Genomic DNA, 24114 nt, shown 5'->3' on the forward strand with positions numbered 1-24114 from the left:
ATGAATTCATGGCCATGGGTCTCCCTTTTATGTTTCTACAGGTCTTTCCTCCATACCACCACAAAGCAACATCGGGAATGGGGGGCTGTTAAGACCACACCCTCTTTATCTTTTTCTTGGGTTCTTTTTAAAAAACTACATTTATCTAATGAAGAGAACTGTGAAGCTTCAAAGGCTAGCATGAAAATGTTTGCTTTTTTGGTTGGCCTAATAAAGGTATAACCACAATTTGGACTCTGGAATATGTCTAATGAGCACCATGGCTGTTTTTGTATTAATACGAAACATAAATCATCTATAACTGTAACAGCCTGGGGAAATGAAAAGGTCTATTCTGTATGCCAAAAGGACACATGAATGAGTGCTATCCAAACTCATATCCCCCTCACACATGGGAAACACCATTGTTTAAGAGACTCTTTCTTTATTTGCACCCATCTAATGCTGCAGGACTTTGAAGGGAAGAGGAACATGGAGGGGTAGGAGGAGCAAAAGTAGTCTGAACTAGTCTAGGAGGGAAAACTAGGAATAAGATAACATTCCAAAGAAGCAGGCATGACAGGTCCTTCAGAATTGATGAGAAACATATTCATCTATTGCTATCCTCTGGGAATATCCTGCTGGAAATGGCCACCCCATGAATTAATGTTTTACCAGACTCACATTATCAATGGCTCAAAAGCAATGGTACTGAAGGCTGCAAAGGGGGGGGGGGGGGAATCACACACACAAAGAAGATCAATAGGGTACAATTACCTGATTGATCTGTAGGTAAAGATAATTGATCAAGGCTCCAAGGATCATCTCAATAGTCTACTAGACCAACAGTCGGACAAAAATGATTCTAGAAAGTTGCAATATCCAAGCCAGTATAAAGCATGAAACCCTAAATTTGCTCTTTGTGTTTGCCATTTATTATTTGGGGTGTCATCTTGATTGTTCTGCATGTTTCTTGATACAATATGCTAGCTTTGGTATCTGAAGAATAAATCTGGAAGACTTTATCTTGCCTTTGAGAGTTTTCCTGATATTGTATAATTATTTTCCTGTGAGTAGCCGAGGTCCTATGTATGTCTTCTTTTGATTGTTGCAGTGTTTGCTACTCTCTTCTACTCCCCCACCTAATGACCAAAGCCTCATGACCTCCATAGCCATTCTGGTGGGTGAATGGAAATTGGTGAAGCATCTGGCTATATCTATGTAGCCAGATGTTGAATGATTACATCATCTGGTGAGACATTGAGAGGACCCTGGTGTTTGACTTCAGAGCCATAGCCAGATGCTAGTTTGATACCACCTTCCCATTATCCACCAGCCAGAAATGGCTGTGGGACTGAGAGCTGCAGTAGCTTTACACTGAGTATTGTGTAAAGGACACATGTAAAACTTTTGCACTGTGCGGTGACATATAGGATATCAGGCAACATATGCTCCCACAACTGGAAAGATGAGATAAGTTGGGTAGTCTGTTAGAACACCAGCCACAATGATGAGAAAACAACAACTGCCACATGAAACCAAATCAATTTTTTCCTCTTTCCTTCTTCCAGTGTTCATGCTTACACTAGGACTAGTCCAAGCTGTGTGGACATGAAGGAGAAAATTGCACTTACATCCATTCCATCTATATCAAAACCAAACAGGCTGGGAGCTGGTCTTATTTCTTTTCTGTCATCCTCCACTGTGATGGGAAGAGGCTCGATAGCTCAGGGTATCACTACAGACCATAGAGTACATGCAGCTATGTCTTCCAATACACCACTATTGTTCCTGTCGTTTAACACCTGTTCCCTAATAATAGACCTGGCCCAGGTTTGTGTGGTGTACTCTCATAATTCATGAGTTAGTCTCGCCTTAGTCCTTAATCTGATCATTTTTCTCAAGTTTGTTTAAGAAATATCACAGAAAGCTGAGAAATATCTCAAAGCACTGTTTTTACTCATCTTATACTATGCATTCATTCATCTTGCCTTCAGTTTCATAATATATGATGATCTGTTCTGAAACTGGCCACAACTGGGAAAGAGACAAGGATCAAAAGAAGCAACATGCATTTCATAAAGTGGCACCAATCCATTTCCATATTAATCTATTTTTTTAAAAAAAATCAGTGTGAAAATTCACATTTAAATATTAATTCTTGAATGTATTTTGTCAGAAAAGATATATTTCTATATGCATTTTCTACCAAAATACATGTTCCTAAATGTACTTATATCACCCTACAAACACATTTTGAAATTCTTAGCTATGAATTCCACAGATTTTTTTTAAATGAAGAACATAAAATCAGATGGATGGCCATATTTTGTTCCACACATTGGTCTGGAAAGAATGAATTAGATCAGTTCCTATCAGGGTTAAGAAAGACTGAATTCCTTAGACACTCTGCAGTAGGATTCTTTCCCTTCTCCATTCCCTTCATTTGAAGACAAGCAGGCAGATTGACATAAGACCTATTTAGATGTCCTGTGTTAGCTGAACTCCTTGCTGATCCTAGTGGTGAAATGCATTTTACCACTATTGTATCATATGACATAATAGAAGCAGTTATGGCATGTACTTTTGATCATTAAAAAAAATCTAACTCGGCAGAATCTCTGGCATGAAAAGCTCTGTTGCAGGAAAAATGAAATGACAGAATGCATTGTTCAGCAGGAGTCTTGTTATATTCTGGACAGGAATCTAAATATGGAATATGAGAGTAGAACAACTTTCCCAAATCTGGTACTTTCTAGATGCTTTGAAAAATGCTTTGGAATTCTGAGTATTGGGATGCTAAGTGGAACTGATGGGAATTAAAGTCTCAAATATCTAGAGGGCACTAGTTTGTGGAAGGTTGCAGTAGAACTTGCAATAGTGTCCTCTAACTTTCATTAACTGTTAGCATCTATTTTGTTTGAAAGACAGATAATGTTCTTGGTTTGCCCCACCACCAAAATGGGACCCAGCTCACAATATATCTGTGTACGTAGTCCCCCCATACCAATGGATACTTTATCCATGGATTCAGTAATTCACAGCTTGAAAATATTATATGGATGTATGTGTGTGTGTGTGTGTGTGTGTGTGTGTAAATATATATATTACAAAAAGCAAATCTTGATTTTGCCATTTTATATAAGGGATACAATTTTACTATGCCCCAGATTGGGGCCAAGGCAACCGCTTACCACGGCCTCCGGAGGACACAAAAAGAAGCTGCAAAAAGCAGTTTGCTTTCATCATCCTGGAAGGGGTGATATAGGTGCACAGGCACACCTCACTGTGCTGTTTGGCTGCTGCGCCACAGTGGCATCATCATGGTGCACACCATATAAACAGGCATGGCGCCATGGGATCATGGCATCAAGCATGCGGACGCTATGCTGTGACTCCGCTCACAGCCTGGAACAAAGTGCCATTCTGTATCCTCCCTATAGGATGGATAACAATAAGTAGTACTATGATAGTGAAGCAAAGCATAAAGCACCAGATAGAAAAGTATAATTGATAGGGTCATGATGAATAACCTTTGTAGAATTATGTAGGTAAATTTGGTGCTGCTGTGTGCCTTTGAGTTGTTTTGGACTTATAGTGACCCAATGGTGAGCCAAGCAGAGTTTTCTGAGGCTGAGTGTGTGTGACTTGTTCAAGGTCATCCAGCAGATTTCCATAGTCAAGCTGGGATATAAACTCTAGTTTCCAGATCATTATCCAACTCTCAAACCACTGCACCATGTTGGCTTCTTACTTACCATATATACTCGACTATAAGTCAATGGTAGGTTTTGGGACCAAAGTTATGAATTTTTATATAACCCATGTATAAGTCAAAGGTAAAACTTAGGAGCATGTACAAAGGATGCAAACAATGAAGAAAAGGAAAATGATGTCAGGTCACACCAATATTTCCTACCCAGGCCTTTGAAAAGTACTTACATTGCCCCATGGATAAAATTTCTAGACTTATACATAGGTATATACATTTGCATTCCTTATTCAAATATTATTCAGACTGTTGCCACAATAGTGACTGCAAAGAGGGATTTTGTGCGTTTTACATTATACTCAACATGATGTTGATCCCAAAGATCCCACTTAAGCATCAGCTCATGTTCACAAGCCATATTATTAACAGTGAAGATGCCCATAGATTCTAAAGTGGTAAAAGTATAAATTCAGTCTCTTAAAGAGCTGCTTCAGAATGAGAGTAGACTGTGATGAAAAGGGAACAATAGTAGAATGGAAAAACATGCAAAATGGACAGATTTAAATTTGTTTTCTTTGTGTTGAAATAAAGCAAACATTGTTGTACTTAAAAGGCCAAACAGTTTTTTTTAAAAAATCAAGTATGGAGAGACTTTGAGGCCCTTTAGTTGTTGCTGTGCAATCCCTCATCTTTGGTCACATTGGTTAAGGTTTCTGGTAGCTGAATATTTGAAGGTCCCCAAGTTCCCTACTTCTGTTTTAAATAGTAGAGAACTGGTGTATGTAAGAGTTTTGCATGAAAGGTAACCAATGAGCTCACCATATCTGAAAAGCCTTCCTTTATAGCTTTCAGTTCCTATTCTGTCTTTCTTCCAATTGTCCTCCTATATCTTAGGGGCCAGACAAACGGCCTGTAAAGGACACCTTCTGGATGTCATCGGCACATGGCATTTACCTGGTGCACATCATGATGACGCCTTGAAGCTGCCTGGAAGATAGGCAGCTGCCCAGATGTGGGAAGCTTCCACATGCTCCGGCAGCTCAGTGTTTACACACTGCATGCTGGTGGCGTGTCTTGAAGTCAGATTCCAGTCACAGTGGGGCATGAAAAGCTGGATTTTTGCCAACTGAAAAAAGACCAGATCTTATCAGCTCCTTTTCCTCCTTTGCCAACCTCCAGAGTCATAATCCAACATTCAAACCACTGCACCACACTGGCTCTCTTGATAGTCTTTACCTACATATAACTTTTACATGCCTGTATTTGCCTACATGTAGGAACCAGTGCAGTTTGAGCATTGAACTAAAGCTCTGGAGACCAGTGTTCAATTCCCTCCTTGGCCATGGAAACCTGCTGGAAGTCACACACTCTCAATCTCAGAAAACCCTGTGCTAGGCTTGGCTTCAGGTCACCATAAATTGGAAATGACTTGAAGGTGCAGAACAACAAGAAGTAAGGCACCTCAGAGGTTCTATATTACTAACAAGAAATGGCAGTGTCAGTGAGAGAAGAACTACAACCAAGTTGCAGTAGGTGAAGCTCATCCTCAGCCTTGAGTCTGTGGGCAACACAGGTCTTTACCTCTGAAAGACTGTATACCTGAAAGTCAGACAAGTCCATCAACTTCTTTTAAGATACATGGCAAGTATTTCAAGTTGGGATAATAAAAAATGTGACTGCCAAGGTCTGAACTGGAAACAGGTGGAAACTCCCCAGTTCAGATCCTGCCTCAACAATGGAGTTTATTGGTAACTTTGATTAGTCATTGTGTCAGCCTAACCTTTCTCATAATCTCATAGGGCTGTTGTGTCAGCCCAACCCTTTCTCACAGAGTTCTTGTGTGGATAGAATGGATTATAGAAGAGAATCTGCCATAGAATCTTCCCTGCCTCAAGCTTCTTGATTTTTTTTTACAAGAATGGGTTAAAAATGTAATTAACACATCCAGTGAAATTACAAATAGATGTTAGTTTAATTCTGCCCAAATGAAGAGGTAAGTAAGTTATTGCACTGAACCAATAGGAGGAAGTATAACAGAAATTAAAAAGAGTAAAAATGTATAGTTGCACGAAGATGATTGCTAGCTTGGGTGCTGTGTGTTAAGCATTCCTAAACAGTATGGTAAGAGGGGGCATGTTCCACTTCCATTTTCCGAGTAAAAGGATTATACAAATAATTCAGCTCCAAACCCATTTTGCAAAAGCTGCAAGGATTAAAGATCATTTCACCTACACAGCTTCCATCCAGTTCTAATTTGCATCCTATCACCTGTAATTACCAAAAAATGTATGCAAATGCAATCTGGAATTTGTCACTGAATGAACCAAGTTCCTGTACAAATGAAATTTTATAACTGTTTGTGAACAAAGAGAAAAGGGACTGCATTTAAGTGATGCTCTTGATTGCTTTCAGCATGGGCACTAAATCCTGGGAAATGTATGTCATGTTTAAGAAAAAAACACATCACCAAATATATTATTTATTTATTTAAAATCAGCTAAATAGCTCTATTTCTTTTCTTAGTAATCAGCCCTGCTTTCTAAATGCTTGTAATGACCTTTGACTGAACTGCAGAAAGTAAATATAAGGAAAGTTTCCTGCAATAGTTGAGAGAGAGGATGTAGGAGATTAATGAATGTATTTGTGTTGGACACTCTTCCCTGCATAGTATACCCAGAGTGTTAGGGTCATGTATTTTATTGTGTTTTTCACATCATTTGCAATTTTAATTTATATGAGTTTGATATGGCTTTTGTCTTTTTGTTGTGTGTTATTCAGTGATATCCCTGGGGAGCAGAAGGATTTATATGCTTTATACACACATTCTGCAGACGAAGCACTCTGGCATAATTATTTCTGGCACTCACTAACTGATTAAAACATCCAGTTTAACTCATGATCGGTAAGCTTAAACCTTTTTAATATACCTCAAAAGTAACTGGTCATTTACTACTCAAACATTCTTTTCCCACGTATTCCCAATAAAGCTTCTCTCCATCTCCCTCTCTCTTTTTTGTGTTAATGTACCTTTTAACGATGAATCCCTTTTATTTTCTTCCTCTGGGCAAAACTGCCTTTTCCTTTATAGAGAGGTAGAAACAAAGATGAGATGGGAGCTGACTGAGCTACTACATAGGTTTCTAATGTCATACCAATTACAAGTCCTCCCCACCCCTTCTGTAAAGATTTAGCTGTTAAAGAAAGCACATTCCCACTTTGTGTTTGCTTGACATACAGGTAAATGTCAGCAGAGAGGAGAAAATAATATTTGGGGAAAAATCATTTTTCCAACACAGTTGGAATAAAATTGCACAGCCTTCATTCAACAATAGATACTTTTAAAAGATTTAAGGCCTTTACGGCAGAATGCTTAGACCCCTAGTACTATGCTAACCATATCTAAAGAGGAGAAAAATGTGACAGTCCCACCTCCCACCTCTGCTATTGCAAAGAACCCAAAAGAAAAACACACACACACACAATAATTCTAAATTAGAATGATTGTAATTTGCAGGTCCTGAAACCTGCTGAGGACCCTTGTAGTTATTCATCAATGTAAAGACATAGGAGATAGATGAATTGTAACAGATAACATGCTTCACTTAAGTTGGGGCACTGTGGTGCTCCAGAACAATCACAGGTGTAAGCGGGTCACAAGCTGGGCAAAAAATCAGATTAGTAGGTTCCTCCTGTGAGGATGCTATAGCACAACTGTGTATGATTTTTTCCCCGTTGTCTGTCTTGCCAGCTAACATTAGCAACAAATGAAAAAGGAGGGACAAAGGCATGTTTGGCAGAGGAAATTGTGGTCAACCACACTCAGTGTTTTCCTATATGACTGCCACTGATTCCCATCCAAGCACAGACATGATTGTCTCAGACTCTGGAACAACGTGGACAGAGAATATTGATTCTCTGTATCTGGGGAGACGGGTCTGTCAAGTGATGATTCTGATAACACCAACTATTGATTAAGCCATGAAACAAATTACAGTAGTGGTTTCTTTGGAAGGGTTTTCCTCCATTCTTTCATTCTGGTCAGTAAAGAGAAATGAACAAAGTGGAAGATGTCAACAGGCCTTTTAAAACAACAACAACACATACAGCTGTGGATAAACTCCATCACTTAAATGACCATTGCTAACACATCCATGGCCACCATTTACCCAAAGAAGTCAAGTTCATTGGGTAATTGAACCACCTCTGATAATGAGTACTCCATTAATCTCCACATTAACTATTTCCTTTGAATCAGAAAGAGAAACTGCAACATTGGGAAGGGAAGAACTAGACCCTTTTTATTTGCACATTGTAGCACTTTGCATGTTACAGAAGGATCTCTCTGGGTTTACCTGCTGAAGGGAAAAGCCAGTACAAATGCCTTGGCCTTGGTTGTTAGGGCCTGATTATGAGCACAGGGGTAGAGAATTCATGGATTATTCATGTGTAATTACAGATAGCTATTGTGCCCTTTTAAATCATCCCTATGGCCCATTATGGCCCATAACAACTGAAATAGCAATTGTCATAGTAAGGTTTGGGCTCTGTCATACAGCGTAGACTCTAATCAATAATGACGAATGGCAAAATTTACCATCCAGCAGTAGAACGTCTAGTTGCCCTCCACCCATAAATCTGTACCAATACTGAGCCACGCAGCTGCAGGGTTGGGATATTTAGAAAGCAATTCTCTTCCCTCACCCCACCCCCAGTGCGTATGGACCTCTAATAAAAGTTGAGGGGAAAGGCAAAATGTGCCATATGTCAGTTCTAATAAACCACGTACTTCAACGAGACTTCTTCTTCTTTATTTATTCAAAATGGGGTGAAGCCTAGGTTGTTCTCAAGGTCAATTTCAGGTGAAGGGGGGTCATCTAGAGGTCACTGCAGCTCCCAAGCAGGTCAATAATGCCTCTTCGCTTCCAGAGAAGACAAGCTGCTCACACCCAATCAATCCACCCAAGCCGTGGCAGCACTGGGCGTAATGAACAGTGAATAAATGTAGCCTATCATCACAAAACATGCTTTTTAAGTACCTTCCCTTTTCATGTAAAACCTCTCGCTGTCAAATTCTACATTCACTCATCCAACAGTGAGTAGCCAAAGTGAGAAATCAGGCTCTCATTGGGGTTGGTAAAAGGTCACAGCTGACAGACTCCGAGGTTAAACTGCCGAGTTAAAATACTGTTCATTCCCCACCGCAGCTTTTTGCTAACTACACTTCTTTGTGTTACAGTCAAGCAGTACATCAATATGCTCCTCCTTCTAATTTATTAGCAATTGTTGAGTTGTACAGAGAAGAGGGAGAAGGGGGAAGAAAAAAAAGAAGGAGGAAGGATTGATCTTTTATACATTTTTCCCCTTTTACACTTCAGACACTTCTAAATCTTTATCTGTTGTATACTAAATACCCCAATCGGGTAGGAAGCTGTCTGCTTGCAGTACATCATAATTATTAGGGGTATAATTCTTGAAAGGAGAACAGGCCAGTTTGTCTGAAACCCCAAAGGCTTGGGGTCGGTCTAGCAAAGGCTTTAGTTCTTTTTCTCCCTTGTGTTAATTAGCCTCATTCTTCGTGTGGATTTTTTTCTTGGTGCCTCATTACAGGAATTAGGCTAGATCTCAACTTGCTTGCAGTTCCAATCATGAAGAAAAATTTTGCTGAGAAAGAAAGAGAAAGAATTGTTAAAGTAGGTTCAACATACTAAATCGTATCCCCCCCCCCCACCAATGAAAAGTATGTGATCAAGTCAGGCCTTTAAAATTATCTTAAAACCAGTTCTACTGATTCTCCTTTCACTAATATTTTACTGAGAAATCTTTAATTGTATATTCTCCCCAGGAATAAAAATTGTTGATATGGCCAAAGGTATCAGACATGAGATGTCAGTGAGAAAAAGAGGGGAGAAATGCATATCATTTTCACTGATACGAAAAGACATCAATTTGGTGAGAATGCTTAACCTCTCAAGACAATTTCCTGATTTATTTTATTAACATTAAATATAAGTAGCTGGGATCTTATTAAAATGAACTGCTATGTATTTTGTTTAAATAGCCATCTGGAAAAAAACCCAACAACGCAAGCTGACAGTGAAATGAATAAAATAAACTTTTATTTACTTGCATGGTACAATGATAATTTGACTCTGCTATCTCTTTGCATCTTTAAAAAATGCATCCAGAGATTTTCTTGAGGAAACTATACCTTTCCCACCCTCTGTATGCTTTCCCTCTCAGTGGGACTGAAAATAAAATGTTATGACTTAAATCACAAGAGACTAACATCATTTTTAGCAACAAGGGCTGCATAATTTCAAGACTATGAGTGAGTGGCTGACTTTAACTAAAATGTTTCAGTTCTGTGCATATATAGGTACATAAATAATTCAGAATTAATCCCTGCAGAGGGGACAATGGGAATCGTAAATTATCCATGTGCCGTCCTCAACATTAGAGGCAATGAACCTATAGTAACAAACTATGAGTGTTACTCATTACATACATTTCACAGACACCTTAACCTTTTGAATATTAATTTCCCTCTGCAGCTTGTAGCTAGGCGGCATAATTTTCCCCCTTCACTTCCTGCTTCATTCTTTGCCTTCATTTTGTGTGTGTGTGTGTGTGTGTATGCATGTCTGACTCTCATGAACAACACAAGCTATGGAGGGAATGGTGAATACTGAAAAAATATTGATTTGTTTTCTAACAAAACCGTTACTGGAAAGGATCTGTTGGAAAAAGCAAAATTGTTGTTTCAGGAATATTACACACATACTACTCAACATACAGAAAAAGATTATGAATAAACTACCAAGCAGAGCCTGTGTCTTATTTGTGCATAACCACTGCACAGACATTAAAATCAATGGGTGATTTACTCTTTACTTCAGTGGGATTTGGAATGGCAGCCTCCATAAAATAAGACCTCTTGATGTCTAAAATCCCCAATTTCCTTGTTTCCTTTAGAAAGTAATGCATGGTGTGTCTTTAGAAAAAGATGTACACAACTCATGCTTATAGGATTCTATTTCTAATGATGGAGAATTCTTTCCTGTCAACAGTGTAACATGATAAATGTCTGCTTAGAATTAAGTCCCATAGATTTCAGAAGCTCAGTTCCAAGTGAGTGTGTATTGGATTGTAGGCACAAGGAATATATCTATATCTATATCTATCTATATCATCTATATCTATATATCTATATATATATATATATAGAGAGAGAGAGTTTAATATTTTAAACAAAAGGTTTTCTTCATTTTGCTCCTATTTTGAATATGTGGGCTGTTTTTTTCATGTGATAGTAAAATTCTGAAATGCAAATATGTCAGACAGATATGTCTAACTAGCCTTTGCTATGGATGATTTCCAGTTATAAAGGAGAGTTACCATGTTATATCCAGCTCCAAATTTTAGCTTCAAAATCTTAAAAAGTAGAGACTAGATTTTAGAGCGATTTAGATACTTTTTTTGGTTAAAATTAATGCCAGCAACTGTTCATCTACAAGTAGAGCAACATAAGGTAGGGGCGATATTTACACTTTTCAAGTTCAACAGAAAGCACACTATGCCTAATCATATAGCCTTTTGTCTTATGATTTTTTTCCTCTCATTGATTTAAATGAGAGTTTCGTTTTCTTTTGGTGCATTTTCACATCATAACATGCAAGATTAGTGTGTATGATCACAAAGTCTCTTGATTAATTTCTATTAAAAATGGAAAGAAACAAGAAATATCAAGATCTTTGATTTACGCTGCATATACCTTATTCAGAAGTCTTTCAGTTCAATCTCATACAGAGTGGAGTTCAAGGGCGCAGGCTGTAGTTGACCTGGGCAACTCCTCTGTCAGCCTGAAGACATTATTGAGTCATAACCACTTGCGGTGCAGCCTCACTGCAGGAATAATCTGGTTTGACACTGCTTTAACTGCCAAACCAGAATATTCCTGCAGTGTAGATGCAGCCTTGGTCATGTTAGCTTCAGACTGGAGAAAAGTGGCTTTTAGGGTGTAGGAGAACGAAATCATAAGGTAGGATGAAGATTGGTGCTGTCTAGATGTTTCTGCACTGCAGGGCCCATTTTCCCTGGTTGTCTGCTGTGAGGGATGATGGGAGCTGTTGTCCAACTATAACTCCAAGACCATTCATTCCTCATTTTTGTTATAGGGAAGCTGTGAAATGCATCGAGCCTTTCCTAAAGAGTAAGGGTACGCCAAAGGTTACATTGATTTTGGTCAGCTTTAAACAAAAAAGACATACTAAATATGTTTTCTTTGAAATCAAACCAACTAAAGCTTAACGGGACTTAGTTTATAGTAAATAAGTTAAAGATTGCATGAACTTAATTTCAACTGTTAACACTTCCTCAGCATAAGCTCTGCTGATTGTTTATGAAGAAATGATTTAAATTGCTATTAAATTTCCAGTAGGCGGAGCTTTCACTGAAATATAACCAGAGTTATTGGAGATTATTTTTCTGTGACTGTCTATGGGAAAAACCACATTACAGCATAATGTCTGCCAGAAATCATGTTAAGTACTGTGTGGGCACATCTTCATTCAGAAAATGTGAGCAGAAAATGTTCATCCTGTGGTTTTGCTGGCAAGGAAAAAAAGTAGAAAATAAATATGCAAGTGTAGAATTTATGCTAAATGGAAGCAGTTAATTGTGCACTAAGAAATAAATCAAGTTAACCCACTTGACTGGGAACTTCTCTTCTTAGTATAAGAACCCTCATAAACCACAGCCCAATTATTCAATTTCCCTTACTAATTATGGAAACTACTCATTTCTTGGCCTCAAGCAGTAGATGATGTATCTCTGAAGGGCAACACAAGATTTGTCATAATCTAGAGCTCACTTTATTTAATGAGCATCTGAAAAATAAACATGGATACTTCTGCAATTCCCACTTTACAGGTAGTGTAGAGTTTACTGTGCATGGATGCTAAATTAAATTCTTTCCTTACCTAATCTAACTATTCTTTCCTTTTTATTCATGTTAGTACCCAGTCCTATATGTGACAAAAGTCTATATCTCCACTGCAGAATTAATGTAGTTTGATATCATTTTAACCACCATGACTCAGTACTATGGAATTCTGGGCTTTGTAGTTTTGTGAGATATTTAACCTTCTCTATCAGAGAGCCCTGGTGCAACAGCAAACTACAAATTCCAGAATTCAATAGCACTGAGCCATGGCAGTTAAAGTGTTGTCAAACTTCATTATTTCTGCAGCGTAGATGCAGTTTGGTATATATCTAAACCCTGTTTGGAAGCTAATTCAACACAATGGGATTTACTTCTGTGTAAACGTGCATAAAGTCAGGCCATGAAAGTTTTTCTGGACCAAACACAAAACTGAATCAGTCTCTGAATCGTCCTGTCCTGTGCAGTCGTGAATCATATTGATATTATTATAATATATATATATATATATATATATATATATATATATATATATATCATATAATAAACCTCTGGTGTTTGCTATCTGCCCAGAATTGCAAAACTGGAATGGCAATTATGAACTGCTTGGTATTTAAAAGAGTGGAACCTAGTGATTTATTTCCACAAAGTTTTAACAGAAACAGAATGCATCTTTCCAACTTGGCTAAAATTTCAAAGTAGGTTTGTGAGAGTCAGAACAGCTTCCACAGTACACTATATGGTACCCCCAAACAGCTAAGTTAGCAACTTTGTGTATGTGCACCTTTTTGTACATACATCCAACATGAACTTTTCTTAAGAGGCCACCTCACACATTCCAATCTTCTAGTATAGCCAGGCTGCCCTAGGCTCATCTCAGTATCATCTTGGAGGCCTTTTAACATATCCCATTGCATCTAGAATGGAAAGCAACTAAGGCCAGGTACAGACGTCCAAAAGCGCCATCGTGGGGCTCATTTTAGGGCTCTGGGGGGCTGGGTGTCCATACGCGCCCAGCTCTTCCAGTGGAGCCCATGCGCTATCTTGCTGATGCCCCATCCATATGGGGCACATGATGATGATGTGTGGGCATCCACACACCCAAACGGAAGCGGCAGTGTCTATACGTGCAAGCGCCATTATGACGCTTCTAAAAAGAAGCCACTCTAGGTGGGTTCTTTTAGGGCACACATTGATGCCATGCTGTGCGGTTGGCATGGTACCAGCGAGGGGAAAAAACAGGGGCCATGGAAGCACCCATCTGTATTGCCTTTTGTAACGTTTTCCCCACCACCTCACAATTCTTTCCTTCTTTGTGACCCAACACCCCTGTGGGTTTTTAAAGGTCAGTAGTGTGCATGGATGTTAAATCACAGGCCAAGTGGATAGTTAAACAAGAATAAAAGTTTACTTTAACACAGAATAGGCAAAGGTAACTCTGACATGAAGTCGTTACTATGTCTTCTTTTGTTACATATACACAAGTCTGGTTTTAACTTTCCCTCTAATAATATCTAAGCCACACAGGCTATACTATCATTCAAGAAATTAGGTAACCCAAACCCCTCTTCCTGAGTCTGGCTACACGGAGTTTCTCCTCTCTAGACTCTCCAGAACTAATACTGTCCCTCTCTGGACCTAACAGACTCTTCCTTGGTCTATTATCAAAATACTGTTCCCTCAGTCTCTAATCCTAACTATCTCCCCCACTGAACTCCAGCTTCATCCCTCAGAATTTCAAACCCTAACTGACTCAACCCAACTGCCAAGCGGAATCTTCAAACTCCTCAGCCAGCACCTGATTGGCTTAGGTTCTCTGGCTTCTGATTGGCTGGTTTGTAAGTCACACCCTTACTTGAGAGATATGAAGAACAATTCTGATGGGGTACAGAATCTTCCCCTTAGCTGGGGAGTGACTAGTCTCTCTCATCCCTAATTACCTTTGTTCAGCTGATACTGCGGGTTCTTTGTCATATTTTCGCTGAGCAGAGATGGACCTACCATTAGGCAGAGTGAGATGGTCACCTAGGGAAGCAATTGTTATGTGGTGTGCAGGGAGCAGTACTTCTGTTAAAAGAAAAATCTCTGTGTTCCTGTTGATGTAACCTCAACCCTTTAAGCTTGTCATCTGTTGGTAGTGATCATGGTGGTGTGTTCTATCTTCCAGGTTAAAGGAAAATTTAATCAGGAGTTGGCTTCTAAATATGTAATGGGGGATGGTTAGCAGGTCAAAAATTGTGAAGGTCCATAGATCTACCAGTGGCAACTGATGACTCCAATGTCAATGGGACAGTGAATTCACTCTGGGTTTTAGTCCAAACTTTTAACTATCCAGGGTACCACACTGATTTGGAGGATATGGTTCAGCATCTAGGATAGTTCTTTTACAGTTCAGATTGAAAGCTGTAGTATATACAGTGCTGGAACCAGCTTGGTGTGGTAGTTTGATTGTTGATCTATGGAGACCAGGGTTCATACTCCTACTTGGCCATTGAAACCCTTAGGCCAGCTGCACTTTCTCAGCCTCAGAAGAAGGCAAAGGCAAACCTCTTTTGAACTAATCTTGTCAAGAAAACCTTGTGCTAGGTTTGCTTTGGGGTTGTCATAAGTTGGAAATCACTTGAAGACACACAACAATATTCAGTTCCCTGATGACATCAAAGCACAAGCTGATGCAATATCTTTCCTGTAGAGAGATATTCTTATCTACCCTTGGTTTCTAGATATACACCCATGTGAAGTAAGTGGCCAAATTGGAAATTACATGTGTGTCTTTTGTCTTCTGACTCCAATTAAAAAAAAATACAAACATTAGAGGAAAATGTGTTTATGCTGTGATCCTTTGAGGTGTTGCAACATCATAATAGCTCCTAAGCCTGAGCACACGGCTTCATTGGGAGGGCCCATGTCCAAGGGCACCATGGTTGCATTTTGTCCATTCCTGCTCCAATTTCTACATTGCACTGTCTCTCCAACTTTGCATAAAATATGCCAATTTTTTGAACCACTGGGCAGCTTTACATGAAATGGGACTAATTCACTAGGTTGACTATGTGAAAGAAAAGGCTGCTTCATTCTGTTTACTATTCAGAGGATCTGATGCTGTCTTTTAAGAAGGAACAATGAGCAGTATATGAGAGTTCTTTATTCTTTTTTTACTTTTCTTTTCTTTCTTTTTAGTCACCTGCATCTTCCACAGATATTCTCCTCACAATGCTAAACAACTTTGCAAGAAATTAGAAGGATTATTTTGGCACTTGTGTTCAGCCATCAGATCCTTTTGCTGCTCCTGTTCACCAAGGCTTTGAAAATTTTAATTACTCTTTTTGTGAATGCAACCTTACCATCTATCAAGGCATTCCCACCCCAGTGTGAGGCTGGCTGCAGGAGCATTCACTTAAAACAAGTAAATAAAACAACGAACTACACCATCATTCTACATCTTCAGATAAATTCTTCTCATAGTTATTAGTCTGTCTCTAGCCTTTCAGTGTGTGTGTGCGCATGTGTGTGAGCTCAGGCAGATTGGTGTGAGGAGGAGAGAGATTGACAGTATGTTTGCTACCTCCAGGAGCACATTCTACCTAATTACTTCTCTATCTGACAGATTTCAGTCTCATTAATTTTCAGCCTTCTCCAAAAAGTGTAGACAAAATCTATCCTACAAGCAACAGATGACTGGGCAAAGTAGAGTTATAGCTCTTGTTCTCAGGTGATGCTTTCATACTATGGCAAGGTTGAGAAAACAGAATGATGCCACAGCATCCTCTTTAAAAGATGTATAGCCCCTATTATAAAACATTCCTGTCATGTCCAGAACCCCCTGTCCAATGAAAGTGAGTTGTGAATAGATCCTCTTCAAATCAATGAGAATTAAATTAGTCTCTACTAACCTGTCCCATTAGTTTCAGTGGGAATTAAGCATCACTAATTTTAGCAAGATGGGGAACTTGATGAGCTAGGTGGTTTAGAATACATGTCTCATTTAAACCTCAGTGCCAAACTCATGTACTAAGAATGCAGTTTCTTTGATTTCACTATTCTCAATTTACTGAGTGTGGAACACAGCATCTATAACAGAACCTATCTGTGAGGTGGAGCTCTGTTTGCAGTATACAGACCGTGAGCGTTGTCACTTATGTAGCCAAAATGACTCTATCCACGCATAAGAGAGATGTATCAATGGAATCTCAAAGTCTTTTATTTAAGGGTGGGGGCTAGGAGGCATGGTCTTAATAGTTCAGTAAGGACTGTATGTGCTCACTGGGCACAAAATATTGGCTATTGTTGTGTGGGAGAAACAGAAACGTAGTGTCAGAGAGACAGATTGTAAAACAGTGGCTTGAATGTTGGAATAATGACACCATTTTCTTCCAGTTGTACACATGAGAAACTAAGGCAGTGAGAGAGTGGTATACCTGTGACGGTGAGAAAATTCATGTGTGTGTTTTAGTCTGTAAGACCCTTGAATTTAGTAATAGGTTCATCTTAGTAGGTAAATGTCTGGTTTTATGTCATGTATGTGATTTCCTAGGCCAGGGGTGACCAGAAGAGTTGCTGGCAGCCAACTGTTTAGGCCATTTTCCTCTCCTGCCCTCATAGTGGGTCACATAGACCAATTTTTTTTGGTGACCTCTAGATTTTGGGTGGCATTTTGAAATCTTTTAGGTATCAGGGAATAGTTTTCTGCCCAATCTGCTGCTGCTCTACAGAAATGACAATTATGCTTATTTTTCACTTTGGGTGTTTAATTGTTCATCTGAATTTTTTAATAGAAGTTTGGGGGCAAGAAGCTTACGGAGTACTGAAAAAATGTTAGGGTCACATGCAGCCCATGAGGACACCTTTCCTTGTAATGAAATATGCTCAATAAATATGAATATTAGAATTTGATGCATAAGACAGGAAAACTCTCCATTTTCAGAGTCTAAGAATGCATAATGGACCAACTAGGGCTTCTGATGCTGGCCTAGACCCTTTATCCATCTTGCAAAATCAAGCCAAACTGAAAACTGCAAAATTCTCTCATCTCCCCCACCCACGACTGACAAGAAAAAGGTTATATTGATTGAGAGTTATCAGTGTTTAAATGTCTACCTTCACTGAATGGAGACCTTGCCAAATTGGCTCAAACTGAGATATGCCCCATGTTAAGATATTGCACTGCCTTCAGAGAGGCTGGCAAACACATCTGGATTTCAAAGACAGTAAATACTGATTGGCTTTGTCTTGTGTATGCTCAGCTCTGTTGTCTCAATTGCTCAAGACCACTTAAGAGCCATTAGTAGAACCCAAAAGGCAGGTTCACCTCTGCCCTTTTGCAAGCCCATATTGAGGTCCTGTTTGCTCCACCCAGAGGCATTCCCTTCAATCTTAGGAGACTAGCCCCAGAAAGACAAACAAACAAAAAACTGAGATACACAGATAATCTCTCTTTTGGACCTGCCCCCCTCTCTCTGAGGTTTTTCATTCTCCAGTTATCTTCTTCATATCACAGGGTGATATGTGTCTCTAAGGCCCTGTTCAGACCGGCCATTAAGTCTGGCCTGGGGGCGGAGTTGGGGCATTGCATTCAGATAATGCACACCCTAACTCTACCCCCAGGGCACCTGACAGCATGTAGTGTCATGGTGCTCCTCGGGCACTGCATCCATATGACGCAGCACTGAAGGAGCACCGCCAAGCCATGAAAACGCAGCTATGGTGTCCTTTTCAGGAGACAAAAAGGAGCTGCTTTTTGCTACTCCTTTTTTAGCCCTGGAAAGGTCAGACCAGGGCTGCAGTGTGTGGTTGCTGTGGCCCTGATTTGTCTTAAACAGGGGCAGCTCCATCCTGCACCTTTGGGGCTGTCTGAGCAGCCTCTGACTCCCTTGATTTTAGCTGCACCTGTCTTGTCCCCCTTAGATTGGTTAGAAGAGTTTTAGCTCCTATATTGCCCTCCCCCCGGTTACTTTTAGAAACAACTTGCATTATCTATAGACTGTTCTGTTTATTTCTGATGTTTGCTTTTGCTGTCTTTTTTAATAGAGAAATTGTTTTTGCTGCAAAATCAGCTTGTCTTTTTACCTCATTTTTATTTGGAGCCACTTTGGCTAATTGTCTGTTTTTTAAAGCCTTCAGTCTGTAAGATCCTGCCAAGAGCTAGTACTAAGCAGAACTTTCTCTGCCAAAAATCCGTGCACTGCTTTTAAAACCCATTCTTGGTTCAGACTACAATGGGGAACTGTTTAGATTAGAAACTCAACATCATCTACTGACCCTGCCTCTTCGAAGCAAATGTACCTGAGAATAAAAAAAGATTTTAAATCTGGAGTGAAGAGTAAGTCTGGAGCATTGGTTACATGGAATAATTTTGGTCCCTATTGGTTCTCAAATCTGCTAGATGGGATTCTTTTATGCTGTTCAATCATTATGCATTTCTCGGTGTGTACTGCATTACAACAATTCCAGGTCAATAATTCTCACTGTGGAGCTATCCCCATGGTTCAGAGTTTAAGCATCAGGCCTCTGTTGCTGTAGTCCTTAGTCTGAGCATTCTGGTGCCTTGCATAGCCACATAGGAATTGCAGGAAGCAATCAGGAGAGTAGGCTCACATCTGAAAAAGACTGTTAGATCAAGTGCTTCATCTGATCATGTCATTCACTGCAGTCAATACAAGCTTAAGAACATTTTTGAATATAGGGGCTATCCAGCCTGGCCAGAAAGGACGGTATGTGGGCGGAGTCAGGGCGCAGCCTCCTGAGGACACAGACCCTAACTCTGCCACTCCAGAAACTGTGTACCATCATGATGCACAGTGGAGAAGGGGTGCCATACAGCTGCACCATTATGACACCCTTTGGAGGGCGCAAAAAGGAGATCCTTATTGCAGCTCCTTTTTGCACCCTCCAGAGGCTGAATTGGAGTGGTGACATGAAGCTGCTGTCACCTCAATCGACAAGGAAAGGGGTGGCCTGTATAGACCCATGCTAGCACAGCAGCAGCTTCGGTATGTCATGGAAGCCCTACTGAAGCATTTGCATGCTGCACATGCATAAGGCTAAAATGGAGAGATGACCTGTTGGTGTAGACATAAGTCCCAATCTTATGTCTCCTTTTGCCTAGCTGTTAATTATGCCTTGAATGCAAAGCTCTGAATAGGTTTCTCAAGTTATGGGAGTTCTGCAACAGCATGCAGTGGAAAGTAGTTACAGAGTTTTAGCCAGATCTTTGCACACACATTCCGAAGATCTACTTTGGAGATGGGCAACTCATATATGTTGCACTGAGGTTGTCACGCAGAATCATATTTCAGTTAACAAAGGTCCAAAAAACACACTGCAGAAATAATCCAGTTTGAGACCCCTTTAACTGCACTGGCTCAGTGCTAAGAAATACTGGGAATACTGAGTTTATTGTGGCAACATAGCTCTCTGACAGAGAAGGCAAAATGTCTCACAAAACTGCAGTTCCCAGAATTTCCTAGCACTGAGCCAGGGCAGTTAAAGCAGTCTCAAACTGGATTATTTCTGCAGTATGTTTTGGACCAAAGGCCATGTACATACTGGCCTGAAAGGCTGGCATGGGGGCAGAGCTGGTGCATAGCATCTTCATGATGCATGCCTGACTCTGCCCCCCAGTGTACCCTGATGCCATGCAGTGCTCCACACAGTGTGTTGCATCATGGCACACCTCCGGTGCTGTGTCCATACGATGCAGCGCCGAAGGAGCATCATATAGCTGCGGCAAAGTGGCTATGATGCCCTCTCGAGCACGCAAAAATGAGCCACTTTTTGCAGTTCCTTTTTGTGCCTTCGAAAGGCTGGATTGGGGCCGCAGCATGAGGTTGCTGTGGTGCTGATCCAGCTAGGAAAGGGGTGGCATCCCACCATCACTTAGAGGTTGTCTGCACAGCCCCAAAGTCTCTTAAAAAAGGCTTCTCTTTGGAGTCTTTATGTCTGCTCATCCACTTTTTTCCACCTTGTCCTATTTTAACAGCACTTGTTGCCCCTCACTCCTGGAACCTTCTTCCCCCACCAGCTTGGGTCATCTTTGACCAGTTTCAAAACTGAGTTGTAGATTGTTCAGTGAAGCACTCCCAGGCATTGTGTGATTGTTTATCTGATTGTTATCTGATATTTGATTTTATATTTGATTTTTGATGTTTTTAATTTGTTGCCTGCTTATTTTATCTAATTCTATCTTGTATTATCTATTATTTTATATGTATTTTGTTATCCTGTAGAATGTATGCCATTGACAGATTTTATTTTTATCGATGTTACTAATTCTATGTACAGCGCTGTGTAAATCTACAGAGCTATATAAATAAAGTATAACAATAAAAATAATAAGCATTGGTGATGGGAAGATGGGAAAGGAGTGCTGGAGAAACACAGACTTTGGGTGTCAGTTTGCAGCAGCATGTCTGCAGAAAACAATGTAATAAAGGCCCGTTCCGCATGGGCCAAAAGTATGTGCACGGCACGTACTAGGGTTAGAAAGGGGCGTCCTTTCTGGACGCCCTCAACCCTAGTACGTGCTGTGCATGTACAAAATGGTGGCACCCATTCTACATAGGCACGGCCATCTTTATGTAGCAGACACTTAGCGTCCACACGTCACAGCATGGTAATGATGCCACAAGTGTGCCATTGGCGCTTTGTGGCGTCATTACCGCGCCACAAAAAGAAGCCGCTCTTTGTGGCTTCTTTTTTCTATGTGGAGGAGTCATGTGGTTTGGCCACTGAGGCTTCTCCGTGCAGCAAATGAGGGCGCTTTGCAGACCGCCTTTTTGGGCGTTCTGGAAAGCACCAAAGATTCAGTGGCGAAACTCTAGCTGATCCTACTGTAGCTGTGTGTGCCTGCCAGCAGGAAAGGTAAAGAACATCTGCCTACACAATCCCTCACTGAGTGTCCATAAACAGCAAAACAGAAGGGAAAGGGAACACCAGTAATCCTTCCTCACCAGCTATCCCCCAACATGTTATAGAAGCGTAGGTCTATAGGTTTGCTCACCAAAATTAGGGTTGCCATAATTTTCTACCACTAAACCAGGACAAAACGTAGAAAAAATGTAGGACAGAATTTGGTAAAAATGTAGGACATTCAAGAAAAATTGAGGACACAACCAACTAAAAGCCAGAAACATTACTAATTTTAAAAAAATTAATATAAATCATTATGTACAAAAGAATTTACAAAATTATTACAAAAAACCATTCTGAACCTGTGAGACGCCTCTGCCACTGCTGGAAGAGGCCGCTGGAGCCAGAGGACTCTTTGGCACAGTGGCCTCTCTGTAGAGGGCCCGGCTGGCCAGCTAGGCCACTCAGCTCCATTGCAGGCCACGGAGCCGTGGAAGGAGGCCTCGCCGCGGCAAGGCCTCCTTCTTTGGGGCCTAGCCAGCTGGCTAGGCCCCCACGGCTCTGTTGCAGGCAGTGGGGCCGTGGAAGGAGGCCTCGCCATGCCAAGGCCTCCTTCTTTGGGCCCTAGCCGGCTGGTTAGACCCTGTGGCTCTGTCATGGGCAGTGGGGCCGCAGAAGGAGGCCTTGCCGGCTGGCTAAGCCCCAAGCCTCTGCCCCGAGCCCCGCCCTCGAGCCCAACCCTCATCCCCGCAAGGCCTAGCTGGCAGTTAGGCCTTGTTGGAACTTTTGCCCGCCCAGGGCAGGACACTCTCAACAGTTCAAAAACTGGGAATGTCCCGCCAAAAAGTGGGATATGGCAGCCCTAACCAAAATGGAACTTATAAGTAAAGTGCAGTCTGGTGAAAGAATCAGGATCCCCCCTCTTCATCTGGTGTAGTCATGTGGGAGGGAGCACACATTTGATGGCCTCTCAGGAAGGCAAGGGCAGGATCAAACATGGCATCATGGTGCTCAGTGCTATGATGAAGAACATGAGGTGGGGCCAGAAGCATTTCAAGGCCCTGTCATTCCTAGCATTTCTTCTTTCATTCTTGCTCAACCCACCCTCCCACTGCTGATACAATATAAAAATTTGGTTGCTACAGGACTGGGTAATAATTTTTTCTTTCCACATGTTTTTGTTTTGCCTAGTCAACACTATTGATAGCAAAACTGGATAACTGGCCAGGGTGGTGTCTTAGATAGGTTATCACTTGACAGGTAATGGAGGGAGATTCTGGAGGCTGATGAGCACCCATGGCACCCCCTTTGAGTGAAGGAGTGGCCTCTGGAACCACCTCTTTTGGTCATGTGGCCAGGGGGTCAGGAAAAAGACTTTCCTTGGGGTTGGCCTGAGAATTAAACTCTCAAATTAAGTTTTCTGACTTGGGGGAGGGTGTCTCAGGTTGGCCTTCCAGATGTGGGCTGGCTGGAGTGCAACCCAACGTTTGGATTCTCTTTGGGGCTCAAGTGTTTTGCCCAGGGGAAGACCACCTGCCTCAGCTGCTTCTACTAGATTGCTCCCCCCTTTTTGCAATTTACAAGGGGGATTAATAAATAGGAAAAATTATATGAAGTGGCCAATTTTGTAACCCAATACTGTCTGGCCTCTTTTTTCTCATGCTGGTCAGCAACCATCTCTGGATGCATTTTGAAGAAGCTTTCAAGTGTTATCTAGAAGGCTCAATATGTTTTATTTACTTCTCCAAGTCTTACCTGATCTAGTTTCATTTTATGTGTGCATATTGTTAGTTTTGTAGGGAAAGTTTGCTAGAACATGTCCCAATACTCTTTTTGGTGATGGAGAAACCTATCCCTTTCCTCCCTGATATTTCTGCACTGGTACCAAATTTTCTGTTAAAGAAGTCATGCCAGGAACACGTCTACTTTGTTAAATGAGGTCTACCTGTATACCTCCTCAGCTTTAGCCATTATTATTATTATTATTATTATTATTATTATTATTATTACCCTTTATTTATAAAGCGCTGTAAATTTACATAGCGCTGTACATACAGTCTTTTTAATTAGACGGTTCCCTGCCCTCAGGCTTACAATCTAAAAAGACACCACACAAAAGGAGAAGGGAGTAGTGGTGGGGAAGGGGATGAGGTCCAGCAGTTCCTCTCTACCTCCAAGGCCTGGAGGGAGGGCTTGGCTTCATAATGGATGGTTAATCTTCATCCAGGGAGGCAAGCAACAATTATGCAAGGCCTGGGAACACTTCTCTGAACAGGATGGTCTTCAACTCCGTTTTGAAGCTGGTTAAAGAAGTGATGGCTCTGGTTCGGGGGGGGGGGGGAGATGAATGGTCCATAGAGATATAGCCTCACAGCAATGTGATGCTTACAGTCAGCTAACTTTTGGCCTTGCCAGTCTAAAGATATTGCTGTTGTGTCCTTTCTTCTTTAATTGATTTGGGGATGGCATAAAGAAAGTGATAGGAAAACACAGGGGGTACAAATTCAAGGGAATATCATCTGAGCCTCCTGTAAATTTCCATGGATGAAGTAGTGCAACTGTATAATAGCACCCTAAGTGATAAATATTCCCTTTTTAAAAAAATCTACATAGATCTTAGAAAGCAATAGTTGACTTT

General features: G+C 40.8%; 1 long non-coding RNA gene across 1 annotated transcript; it reads right to left on the reverse strand.

The window, feature by feature from the left end:
• Positions 1–8974: 8974 nt before the first annotated feature.
• Positions 8975–14352, reverse strand: LOC149323849 (uncharacterized). The gene is made up of 3 exons (XR_016280253.1): positions 13428–14352; positions 11463–11893; positions 8975–9352 (listed from the first exon to the last, which is right to left on the reverse strand). It is a non-coding gene; the product is annotated as an uncharacterized LOC149323849 (long non-coding RNA).
• Between the last annotated feature and the right edge of the window lie 9762 nt (positions 14353–24114).

Source organism: Sceloporus occidentalis, unplaced genomic scaffold (assembly GCF_023333645.1).
Source record: "Sceloporus occidentalis isolate IW3139 unplaced genomic scaffold, rSceOcc1.0.p SCAF_1, whole genome shotgun sequence".
NCBI classification, from domain to species: Eukaryota; Metazoa; Chordata; class Lepidosauria; order Squamata; family Phrynosomatidae; genus Sceloporus; species Sceloporus occidentalis.